Here is a 12242-nt window from a genome sequence, read left to right as displayed (position 1 = left end):
CTACATACAGAGCACACCGAGATATGATGTCATCAACTAACTGTGCTGCAAAGCACATAACTTACACTCTTTGGCCTCAGTTTTCTTATCAAATGAGGCTAAATGATCCTGTAACTTCTATCCAGATCAGAGCAGGAGCCATGATGGCTGGGAAATAGGTGTCTTCAGGAGAGCCATTCAGCCAGGGCCTTATATTCACAAAGGGCCTCAAATCTGGCCTTTTGATCTGCATTCCAAAAAAGGTTAGTTTATTTTTTATGTGTTTAAAGCATGCTTTTAAGTACTTAAAATGTGATACAATTTCTGCTATCCTGTTCTGGCATTTCTTCTTCTTCTTTTTTAATATTCCAGGAGACTCAAAAAAATGAAAGTGGCTCAGATCTCTCTTGACGCCTCAGAGGCCTGGGCCCTATTATTCAATGAGTCTGTTCACATCTCTCTCACTCTCCCTATGGTCTATGAACAGGTTACTGAAGGATGGAGAAGAGATTTGGTTTTAGGAAGTGATGAATTGGTGTTCTGACTAAACCCAAATGTTCTGGTGACTGCTGGGGTGGATCCCAGTAATTCTGCCAAGTTGGGATTAGCACCAGTGCTACTTTCCCTTGGTGGAAATTCAGCCCAAAACCATGGTTAATGAGAAATAAAGGGAATCCAGTGTGCAAGTGGACTTCAATGATAATAATCACCAGAAAGTTGTTTTCAGAGCTTCGAAGAAAGAAAAATGAAAAACCTCATCAAACACATTAACACACCATTTGTAATTTGCCTAATGGACATATTTGTTGAAAACTATTTCCAGTGAGACAGATGAAAAGCCAAAGTGGTCAACAGATTGGGCCAAATCAGGTACAAAAAATGTCTCTGAGGCCTCTTTTATTTCATTTCACCAAGATCTTCTACACATGTGGTTTCTCATCAGTCTTGTCCATTATAACCTGTTCTTTTGAACCCTGGGCATCAAGGTTAGGTTCACAAATTGGTTTACAAAATAACCATTTATTGCTTTCTATAGTCACAAAAGTTGTAAAAATGCTCTAAATGTATGTCTTACTTTATACCTGAGAGATTTAAATTTAATCCAGTTAGCTCCTTATTAAAGATGAGACACCAAAGCATTTAGTGTGACTAAAACATTCCATGTATGTTGTGCTTTTATGCAAACATAGGGTAAATTTTGGAAGTCACTTGGCTTTTTCAGTCCACTAGAGTATCATGTAGGAAATAGCTACCAGGAGTCAACAGCCTATGGGGCAGGGTTCTGAAAAACTGGGTGCCTCTTGCTCTCTGCTAACTATTTGGCTCAAGCACGCAAACTAATTTGTCCATGCAAGACACCACTTCTAGCTTGCCACTTTTAAATAAAATCTGTTCTCTCAGTGTTCCTTACTGCTCAGCAAATACCTATCCCAACCCAATCCAATTCTTTGGTAATGGCTGAGGTGAAAGATAACAGTGACATCTTTATGTATTTCCAAGATCAACTTTGGCTATCTATTCTCAGCCCAAGTAGACACATGAGTACATCTTCTCAACGTTCCAGGTTATGTCAAAAGGCAAAGCATGTTTCGTGGATAACAAATGACATCTCTGTTTGTTTGTTTGTTTTTGGCCATGGCGTGTGGCATGTGGGATCTTAGTTCCCCGACCAGGGATGGAAACTGCACCCCCTGTAGTGGAAAAACGAAGTCTTAACCACTGGACCGCCAGGGAAGTCCTAGACATCTCTGTTTTATAAAAACTATTTCTCTGGGAAGTAAGGCATATTTTTTCCGGTTTCTGCAGATATCTGGAAATTCAGAGTCTCAAAGCACAAACAAAAGCAAAGACAAAAAACACAACAAACAACAACAAAAAAACTGAAAAATTTTCCACTTAGGTGATATCCACCAACATAGAGATAGTAAGAAAAGCAAGTCCACTCTTTCTACAAGTGTATCATGCTATGTGGTTAATGAGCCCACAACCAGGCAAAGAGATGCTCTTCAGTACAAGCAAGGGTTTTCTGTCTGGCTGGAGTCTTGGACACTGGTGGGGAGTATTTGAAATTAAGTGATCTAAGAAATCACTTAGAAAATAAAAACTTCTGGAAAGCACTTTTGCACTGTGGATTAGGCTGTGACTAGTGCCTCTGTACAGCATCTGCCTTATCCATGCTCAGACAAGAAGTACATATGAGCAGGTCTCGTTCTGGAGGAAGCTGCCTTCCAAAAAGAGGTTAAGTGGCTGGCTGGAGAGGAGAGAGCTAGGAAGCGGGAGAGCCAGGATTGGAACGTCAAAGTTAGTGGCTCCAGCCCATTTGATCCCACTGTGACGCTACCTCCACTCTGCTGAAAAAAAATTGTTGCTGGAATTATGGAACAGGCACTCACGCTATTTGCGATCATTTGGGGGAAATGTTCCCAGTTAGCAGTAAGAAACATTTACTTCTGCTGTGGAGGTCATCACGAATGGGGTATGGGATTAATTCGTTTTGGCAGCCATATCCTGGAGGGAAAGGGAGAGCCAGAATTATCTCACAGACAAATAGAAAGGAACAGTAAGCTTTACACCCACTGGCTTGAAAACGATAGCCAATTCCCCTTGTGACGTCTGCCTTGAGCTGAGTAATGCACTTGAGAACTGTTTTGCCAGCCACTCAGATCATAATCTTTAACCCCTTATATTAATGGAGCCTGTGACACTGTGGCATGGGAAAAATGATACACTGCCAGGTTAAAAACATGATGAAAAACTGCTTTTATCATTCTTCGTCACTTTCAGAGATGCTGGGGCCAATGCAAGTGGTAACAGCGTCTGCTAATGTGGCAGAAAGGGTCAAGTCAGAACTCACAGCCTTATGGCCATAACACTGACTTATTCTGGGTCCTCTTATTAAGGACGCTGGGTGATGAGTGGATTTTCTACCTTGTTAAACTGCTTCGTGCTCACAGATTAGTGTTCTGTGTCTCCTAGTAATCTATTTGCTTTGTGATAGGACAGGATCTCACAAACTTTGCTCTTGAATAACTCACATGGTTTTTGCTGTACTGTGAAACCACCAATATCTATATAATACTTTTCTTTAAATTGACCCACTTTTTCTACTATTTTAAAAGATTACATCACTACTGTAAATGGTTAGAGTATATTATTTGCCTTAAATAGGAGGTAGCTATAAAATATATAATGAATATAAAACAATGCTTTAAAGTTTAGGTAAATATTGTTACCTCGTGCTAAAAACGCTGAATGTGAGCCCTAGATACTCTCTCTGTCAAAAGGAAAGAAAGAAAGAAAGAAAGAAAGAAAGAAAGAAAGAAAGAAAGAAAGAAAGAAAGAAAGAAAGAAAGAAAGAAAAGAAAAGTGGAGAGAGGGCAGGGGACACTGTAAGGAAAGTCAAACACATGCCAGCACTAACTTAAGATCTCTTTTGTGTGATCAGAGGATTGAGAGAAAATTGATAAAGAAATCAGTTTTTCATTATAGGATTCAGAGTAATGATGCTGGTTCACTGTGCCATCTTGTGTGCTCTCTCAACTTGGGAAATACTGTAGGGAAGAGTTTTTCTAAAACTTGCCTTGATTGAAAGAGCATTTCTGCTGCTCAGTTAGATGCTCGTGAGGAAGAGAATTTGAGACAACGTTGGGTGTTGCTTTTCCTCCACAGTCAATGCCACTTGACACACAATATGAATTATGTGCTCAGCTATTCGAGTAGCTTGTTCTCTTGGTGAGGAGGGGCAAATATATTTGAAACAAATAATGACTAAACAAATCAACGCTCAATGAAGGGTTCTTATCCAAGTATCTGGCCAGATGAAAGCACATAAGAAGTCCCTGGGCTCCTCTGCATGAATAATACACAAAACAGTGCTTCTTCTGGGCAAATCAGAAATGAGTCATGTCTGATAGAAGCAGCCCAGTGGGACCCAGGGCATGGCAAGCAGAAGGCAAGTAAAAGGAAGGTGGGATTTCTGATCCTACTTTTCTGCCCCTGGAAGTACTATCTGTGGTCAAAGGAGAGAAACCCTACTCAGACTCCTAAAGAATTGGCCTTTGGATGCTCTGATGGTGCAAGATCTGATGGTGTTTGCTGTGTTGAGTATGGACTAAGGTGGGCTTTAGCACAAAAGCATCCTGCAGAAGCAAAGACTGAATAAAACAATTTTTTTTGAATTTTATTTTATTTATTTTTTATATATACAGCGGTTCTTATTAGTTATCTATGTTATACATATTAGTGTATGTATGTCAATCCCAATCTCCCAATTCATCCCACCACCACCACCACTCCGCCCCGCCACTTTCCCCCCTTGGTGTCCATACGTTTGTGAATAAAACAAGTTTGTGTGTTGAAACATACTGCAAGTATTTTGAAGAACAGATTTTTATAAGGCCAACAATTTTTAAAATATTAAAGAACACATTTTGCCTCCTGTTTAAATCATCATCCAGTGGCTTTCTAGCAAATAACTATATCAAGAGGCCAACCTTTTTGAGTATGAGAACTGTATCATGCTATACATTATATTTTCAATGTCTACGATTTGAGAAAACACACAGTGATCAAAGGCTGCTATTAATTCAGCAAAGCAAGTAAGCAAATTGGTATTTTATTCAAAATTTCATCTATAGACATCTAAAAAAATAGTAGTGTGTGTGTATATGACATATTATTTATTTAGTCTACTATACTAACTGTGCATATGGATATATAGGCCCCTTACAATAAATTCTGCTACACCCAGGGGCCCAAGACCTACTGGTTGGGAACCACAGGGTAGGACAGGCTTATGACTGATGACAATGAGGAAAGCCTGGGGCACATCTGCTGGACTTCCATTGGTTTTATCATCATGACCCTCACACTTTCTTCCTGAAACCCTGTACTTGGATTTGTTTACTGAAAATATTTTTTGTATAAACTTCAACAAGTTGGTTATGACTTTCGCAGTGGAAACTTTTTTCTTTCTTGCTAAAAAATGATTTGCGCTTTGAATAGAGACTTGAACAACTAGGAGAAAAGTTGTTTTAAATTCAAGATGTACCAGTCCACTACTGCATTTAACGATATGTTCTTCCTTAAGGCAGGTGGTGATACACGGTTGTTTGCTGCACGACTTTCCATACCTTTGTAGCATCTGTATTTAATAATAAATGAAAGCACAAGGATTTCCTGCATCTCAGTTAAAAAAAAAGAAAAAAAAAAGGGCTTCCCTGGTGGCGCAGTGGTTAAGAATCTGCCTGCCAATGCAGGGGACACAGTTCCAGCCTTGCTCTGGGAAGATCCCACATGCCGCGAAGCAACTAAGCCCGTGCACCACAGCTACTGAGCCTGCGCTCTGGATCCCGTGAGCCACAACTACTGAGCCTGCATGCCACAACTACTGAAGCCCGTGCGCCTACAGACTGTGCTCCGTAGCAAGAGAAGCCATTGCAATGAGAAGCCCGCGCACCACAACAAAGAGTAGCCCCCGCTCGCCGCAACCAGAGAAAGCCCGCGCGGCAACGAAGACCCAACGCAGCCAAGAATAAATTAATAAAATAAATAAATAAATAAATATATATATATATTATCACCACAGGCCAACAAAGTCTACCAATAACGTTCTTACTTGCTATACAAAGCAGCGCTAAGCAACACTGTAAACCTCTTTCTGAGTGCTTTATGGAATTTCAACTCATCTGTCTTAGCAAATGGCATCAGAACTTGGGATTCAAAATGTGCTTGTAGACTTTAGCTCAGTTGTGCTTCCATTCTTTTGTGGCTGCCTTGTGTGTGACCCTAAGGACAGTTCTGACTTTCTCACAGGCAGTTTATCCAGTCTTTCATGGGTATCTTCCTGCAGGTGCCCCCTCTCCCTCCTGCATCAACAGTGTCTCCTTACCATGGCACGACTTTCCAATAAACTTGTCTATATTTGCTGTCTACATGAATTCACGTCCTAGCTGGTTTCAACCCATTCTACTCTGACTTCTGTCCCTGTTGTCCCACTGAAAGTGCCCTTGTCATGATCACAAGCCACTTCCATATGAGCCCAAAGGTCACTTTTTGGTTCTCAGCTCACTTGCTTTCTAAGACTCATCTGACATGTTGACACTCTTTTGAATACCTAAGTTTGTATCAACTATACTCATTCATTTATTCATTCAGGAAGACTTGTTCTAAGTACAATGAATAGAACAGTGAGAAAGAAGGAGTGGGTTCTTGTCTTTATGAATGACAATGTGAGAGAGACAGAGAGGGAAATACACAGTTACAATAAAGTGTGCTAGATATTAATATTAGGGTGGGGAAAACACTGCGTTAAGAAAGGACTTATGGGCTTCCCTGGTGGCGCAGTGGTTGAGAGTCCGCCTGCCGATGCAGGGCTCACGGGTTCGTGCCCCGATCTGGGAAGATCACACATGCCGCGGAGTGGCTGGGCCCATGAGCCATGGCCGCTGAGCCTGCGCATCCGGAGCCTGTGCTCTGCAACGGGAGAGGCCACAACAGTGAGAGGCCCGCGTACAGCAAAAAAAAAAAAAAAAAAAAAAAAAAAAAAGAAAGGACTTATGAGGAATGCCTAATCAGGATGTAGATGGGCATGGAAACTTTCCTGAGGAAGTGAAATCTAATTCAGGACTTGAAAGATGAACAGGAGGGGAAGAGAATGGAGAAAGCGAAGTGAGAAAGGGGACCCAAGAGAAACAAAAGAGCAGATGAAGGGGCTTGGAGGTGAAGAGAGATTGTGGAGAGATGGAGTAGTTTAATGCCAGTCAAATGTAGGGTATTTTGGGGGAAAGGGTAACAAAGGCGGAATGATAAAAATGTCACCAGAGGGAAGAGGAATCATATGACAGCCCTTGTAAGACAATTTAAGAAGACTGGACTCTTTCATTTAAGGCAGTGGGGAGACACTGAAGAATGTTGAGCTGGAAAATGACTGAAGTGGAAGAAAGGATTGGAACGCGGCAAGGTTAGAGGAAGGAAGACTTGTTAGGAGTCTGTCGCATTGATCCAGGCAACAGATGGTGGTAGTATTCATGGAACAGAAAAAACATTACAAAGGAAGAAACAGCAAAATCTGGTGATTGGCTGGGGTCTAGGATAGGGAACAACATCTGGTCAGGGAGATGTAAGAGTCAATAATAATCCTGATAAGGTTGGTGCCTTTCACCCATCTGGAAAACACCCAAGTAGGAACAAGATGTGGCTAAAGGCAGAAGGGAGATTATGAGTTCCGTTGACACTCTTCACAAGCAGAGACACAGATAGGCAGTGGGGACCCTGAAAGATACTGGCTCTCCTCTGTCTCTTTCAAGTATAAGTAAAGGAAGGAGGAAATAATGATGATGTCTCTGTTCCTGGGACCCATCTCAGGGAGTACATCTGAGGGACCCAGGATGCATGATGTGGAGAGTGGGCATGACATGCTTCTAGGGGGAATCTACCTTTCTTCTAAGTGGGAGGACACTTCCCATGACAGTCAGACAGAAGCCACCGCTCAAGAGCCATGGCTTTGAGAATTGGGGTATCAGGACTCTGCAACGAGAATCAGATACTTAGTGCCAAAGCTCACATGACCTCATTGCCAAGTTCTCAGCAATATGCTTTAATAGGCTTCAGTGGTCATAGAGGGTAAGGAGTTTGGGGAAGTAGAAGCAGCCCTGAAATAGCTATAACCTGAGTGGGGGCTCTTGTCCTTTCTCAGGATCCTGGCAAGGTCTAAGCAATATATCCAGGTTTGGGATCAGCAAATCAGACCAAGGTGAAATGAGTCTAGACAGATTGGATGTACGGGAAGAAAAATATTAACTTTTCTCATCTTAGCTTTGTTGGCTTGTGAATTTTCTTTTGTATTTTAATGGCACAAAACATTTGCAGTGGAGGTCTTATTTCTTGCAAGATCATCGCTTGTGCAATCCTATCTGGAGCAATATGTAGAAGTGAAAGAAAAAATGAGGAAATGTATTTCAGTCACTTTGAAGAAATCATTCAAATTGCTAGATATTTGTTTAATGCCAATACCTTTCTAACACACTTAGTTGAAATACTGTGCTTTTCTGTGCTGTTAGCAGGACGAAAATGAAAGAATTCAAATATTGTGGTGCAAGGGGACCATTTTTCTGTTTTCAACATGAGTTTTCCAGTTCATGTTCCCATTACTTATCATCTATCACATCCTCTGTCTCTCTCCATGCTAATATTTTACACATAAAATATTTATTTATAATTATATTTATATAAATATAAAATATTTTATAAATAAATATTTGTAATTTTATAAAATAAATATAAATATTTTAATAATATAAATATAAATATTTATAATTTTTACACATAAAATATTTCCAACATAACCTGCCTCGTCAACAGGCTATCAATACACCATTAATTGAGTGTATTTCACTCTTGGAAGTCTGTTAGGAACGCCCAGAAAAATTCTATTTAGTGTATGTTAAGAGTTGAAATTTCTTCTACAAATGAGCAAATTTCTTCTAAGTTAAGAACTGTGGCAGGAGCTACGGGATATGGGCTCATCGGTGACCTGAATTTCTATACACAGAGTCCGGTCAACTTCCTGACAAGGGTGGCCAACTCCCTTCTGCTGAATTACTCATTGTCAGCCACACCAGAGAGTGATTTAACTCAGTTTATAAGACTGTTCCACTATGCTCAGTGTTTAGTTAGTCACCAGGATCAGCTTTTGTTGGTCCCACATCATACAGTCTCCATCCTTCCTCTGTAACAGTTTTGGCCACAATGGAAGTGGCATTTTAACACTAATAACCTGTACCCCTAATGCACCTATTCTTGTGCACCAGGCGCTGTTCTAAACGCTGTTTTACATGATCTCATTTAATCCTTAGAACCACCTGCAATGTGGGATTATTAGCTGCATTTTAGAAATGACAAAACTGAAGTTCAGGGAGAGGAAGACATTTCCCAAGGGTCATCCAGAACTGGGGTTTGAACTCAACTGTTTGACTCTTGAATCTGTCCCCTTAATCACTGGACCAATGGCTTGCAAATTTGTTCCCAAAGGATGAAAGGGCAGAGCTCCAGGATCCTATGCCAACCAAGCAACTCTTCTTTTGTTGTTTTATATACTGAGGTTCAATGTAGAGCTTATTGAAATAAGGGTCCACAGCCATGTTTTAAAAACAGTTTGAAGGGCCTGCATTGGCTCCGTTGTCTCTGGGCAGCATTTGAAGCAGTTCTACTGCACATGGAACCCAGAAGTGCCCGCATTGTGCACTTGAGGGCCACTAAATGATTGATGAAAAGAAAAACCCTACTGATTGGCTACAAAGCCTAAAATCTTACGTCAGTGACTCTGGGTTAGATCAACGAAGGCCTGTCAAACTGATCATATGACAAGACAAAGGGTAGCCCAGTACAAATTAACTCCCATCTATCTTTGGCATCAATTTATTAGCCACCTTGTCATTCAGGAATGTCCCAGGACAGGAGACATGGGCCGGTATATTTTGTTAGTGGGAAGGCCAGAGACAGTTACAACAGTGGGGACCCACTGAAGAGCTCATGAGAGATCAAGTGGGACAAATGAGGGAAAAGCTTTTTTTTTTTCTCTCCATAATGGGCTAGTCCCACATAGCAGAAATTAAAAAAAAAAAAAAGGTGGCTCTGATGCATTGCAGTTTATTTGAAAGGCAATTAATCAGATTTAATTTCTTAGTGGCCACTCTAAGAAACTACATGGCAAGTCTCTTTATAATTTTTCCTAATGACAGTTCTACAATTAGAAAAACATTATTGTCTTCCTTCTAGAGACAGCTATCATTTCCCAGTTCAGAAAAGATGTTGTGAGAATTTATTGTATGGCATGAAAACTTTTTGGAAGCAAAGCATCACTATTATCTAATAGATAAAGGAAGCCCAGATTATAGAGAAGTAATGTGTATAAACCACAAACACTCAGCAAATCAAATGCAATGGGATTTCCTGTATGTCTGTACTTCAAAGTTCTTGTACACCAAAAGGCAGAAGCTGAGGAATCTGCCACTTTGATGCTGCAAGTAATTTTTTATATCCCAAGAAGTGAGACCTAGAGCAGACAGATTTTTGATTCTGTGAAAAGCGATCCAATATGGCTTTCAGTTCTGAAAAGTAAAGGAAGTAACTACCCTCTGTTCTTCTTGGGGGAGAAATAATAACCTGGACTCAGACACTTAAACCCAGAGGTCCATTTAGTCACATAAATCAAATATAATCTAACAGACTTCTCTTTCTCTGAAGATACTTTTTGTGGTGGAGGAGGGCAGAATCCAGGGCAGAAAACTTTTCTTTTTCTTTATATAGATTTATGCTGCTTTACAATAGCATATTGTTTATTGTTAAGAAGACCCTCTCAGAGCATGCAGGTGTGTATGTGTGTGTGTGTGTGTTTGTGTACATAAATGCATGTGTTTATGCGTTACTGTTCCCATACAAGATCTTGTATCAGAGAATCTGAAGACTGCAGGGAAGTTGGGTATGTCTGAACGTGACATTTTATAAAAGATTTTTGATTGGGTTACAGATGTCCATACTTGGTGTAATAAACGACTCAATAGTCACAGTTTGGGAGAAATATACTGATATTGAAAAATTTGTCTGCTGAAGTATATAGATTAAGGCTGGTTTGGGTAGAGTATGGAGCTTTCCTTGGAGAATTAACACAATCATCCTGGAAAGAGACAGATCCTGGGATATGCAGTGATGGGCCAGGAAGCTGACATAAGATGACGAGATAAGACTAGGCACTTCTTTTTCCTTTGGGGCCTCAAGGTAATTGGGCCAGGAGGGGAGACATGTTAGAGGAGACTCCCATTGAGGGGGGTGCATATGTGTGTGCTGGAGGGTATGTGATGATAAGCTGGTTCTTGCAACATGGCCGCATGTCACTGGTGACTCCCTATAGGTCTGGCTATGGTAACTAAATTAGTCAGTGTGGTGTACTTCCCTTGCATAGTTGCCAACTTTTTAGGTTTTCAAGTAATCAGGGTTGTAGCATGGAATGACCACGAAATTTACCAGTATGGAATTCACTGGGGTCCTTGATAAAGACTTATTTAAAGTAACAGCCTGGTCTCTGCTGCACTGTGGGGAATCAAAGAAGGCTTGATGCCCCTTTTGGGGATGAAGCAATATGGTGGGGCAGTGGCAGTTTAAGGAAACTCATTCTAGGGAGATAAAGGAATGATCAGTGGCCCACAGAAAGAAGTGGGACCTAAAGCATGAGCCAGATAGTTGGCTGAAATGATAAATGGTGACCAGGGAGAACCTGTAGAGAGAAGAGCCCAACAGTCACATAAGGTGAAGGCTCAGATCTTTACTTTGGATATTTAAAGTTAATATGAACATGGCAGTGCAAATATCTCTTCAAGATAATGATTTCATTTTCTTTGGATACATACAGAAGTGGGATTCCTGGATCGTATGGCAGTTGTATTTATAATGTTTTGAAGAACCTCCATACTGTTTTCCATAATGGCCGAACCAGTTTACATTCTCACCAACAGTGCACAAAAGTTTCCTTTTTTCCACATGCTCACCAATACTTGTTATCTTTTACTTTTTTAAAAAAGAAATATTTATTTATTTGGCTGCACTGGGTCTTAGTTGAGGCACGTGGGATCTTCGTTGCTGCATGCAGGATTTTTAGTTGCGGCATGTGGGATCTAGTTCCCTGACCAGGGATTGAACCCCGGCCCCCTGCATTGGGAGGATGGACTCTTAGCCACTGGACCACCAGGGAAGTCCCTATCTTTTACTTTTTGATGATAGTCATTGTAATAGGTGTGAGGTGACATCTCACTACGGTTTTGATTTGCCTTTCTCTGATCATTAGTGTCGTTGAGCATCTCTTCTTATACCTGTTGGGCGTCTTACTTCTTGTTTGGAAAAATGTCTATTCAAGACCTTTGCCCATTTTAAAATATGGTTATTTGTTGTTTTTGCTATTGAGTTGTAGAAATTCCTTATATATTTTGGATATTAATCCCTTATCAGATGTATGACTTGCAAATACTTTCTCCCATTCCACAGGTTGCCTTTTCATTTTGTTGATGGTTCCCTTTGCTGTGCAGAAACTTTTTAGTTTGATGCAGTTCCACTTGTTTATTTTTGCTGTCTGTGCTTTGATGTCAATTCCAAAAAAAAAATTTCATTTCCAAGTCCAACATCAAGGAGCTTACCCCCTGTTTTCTTCTAGGAGTTTTATGGTCTCAGGGCATACATTTAAGTCTTTAATCCATTTTGAGTTGATTTTTGTG

Source organism: Stenella coeruleoalba, assembly GCF_951394435.1.
Source record: "Stenella coeruleoalba genome assembly, chromosome: 3".
Classification (NCBI taxonomy): Eukaryota; Metazoa; Chordata; class Mammalia; order Artiodactyla; family Delphinidae; genus Stenella; species Stenella coeruleoalba.
This window is presented reverse-complemented; position numbering follows the sequence as displayed.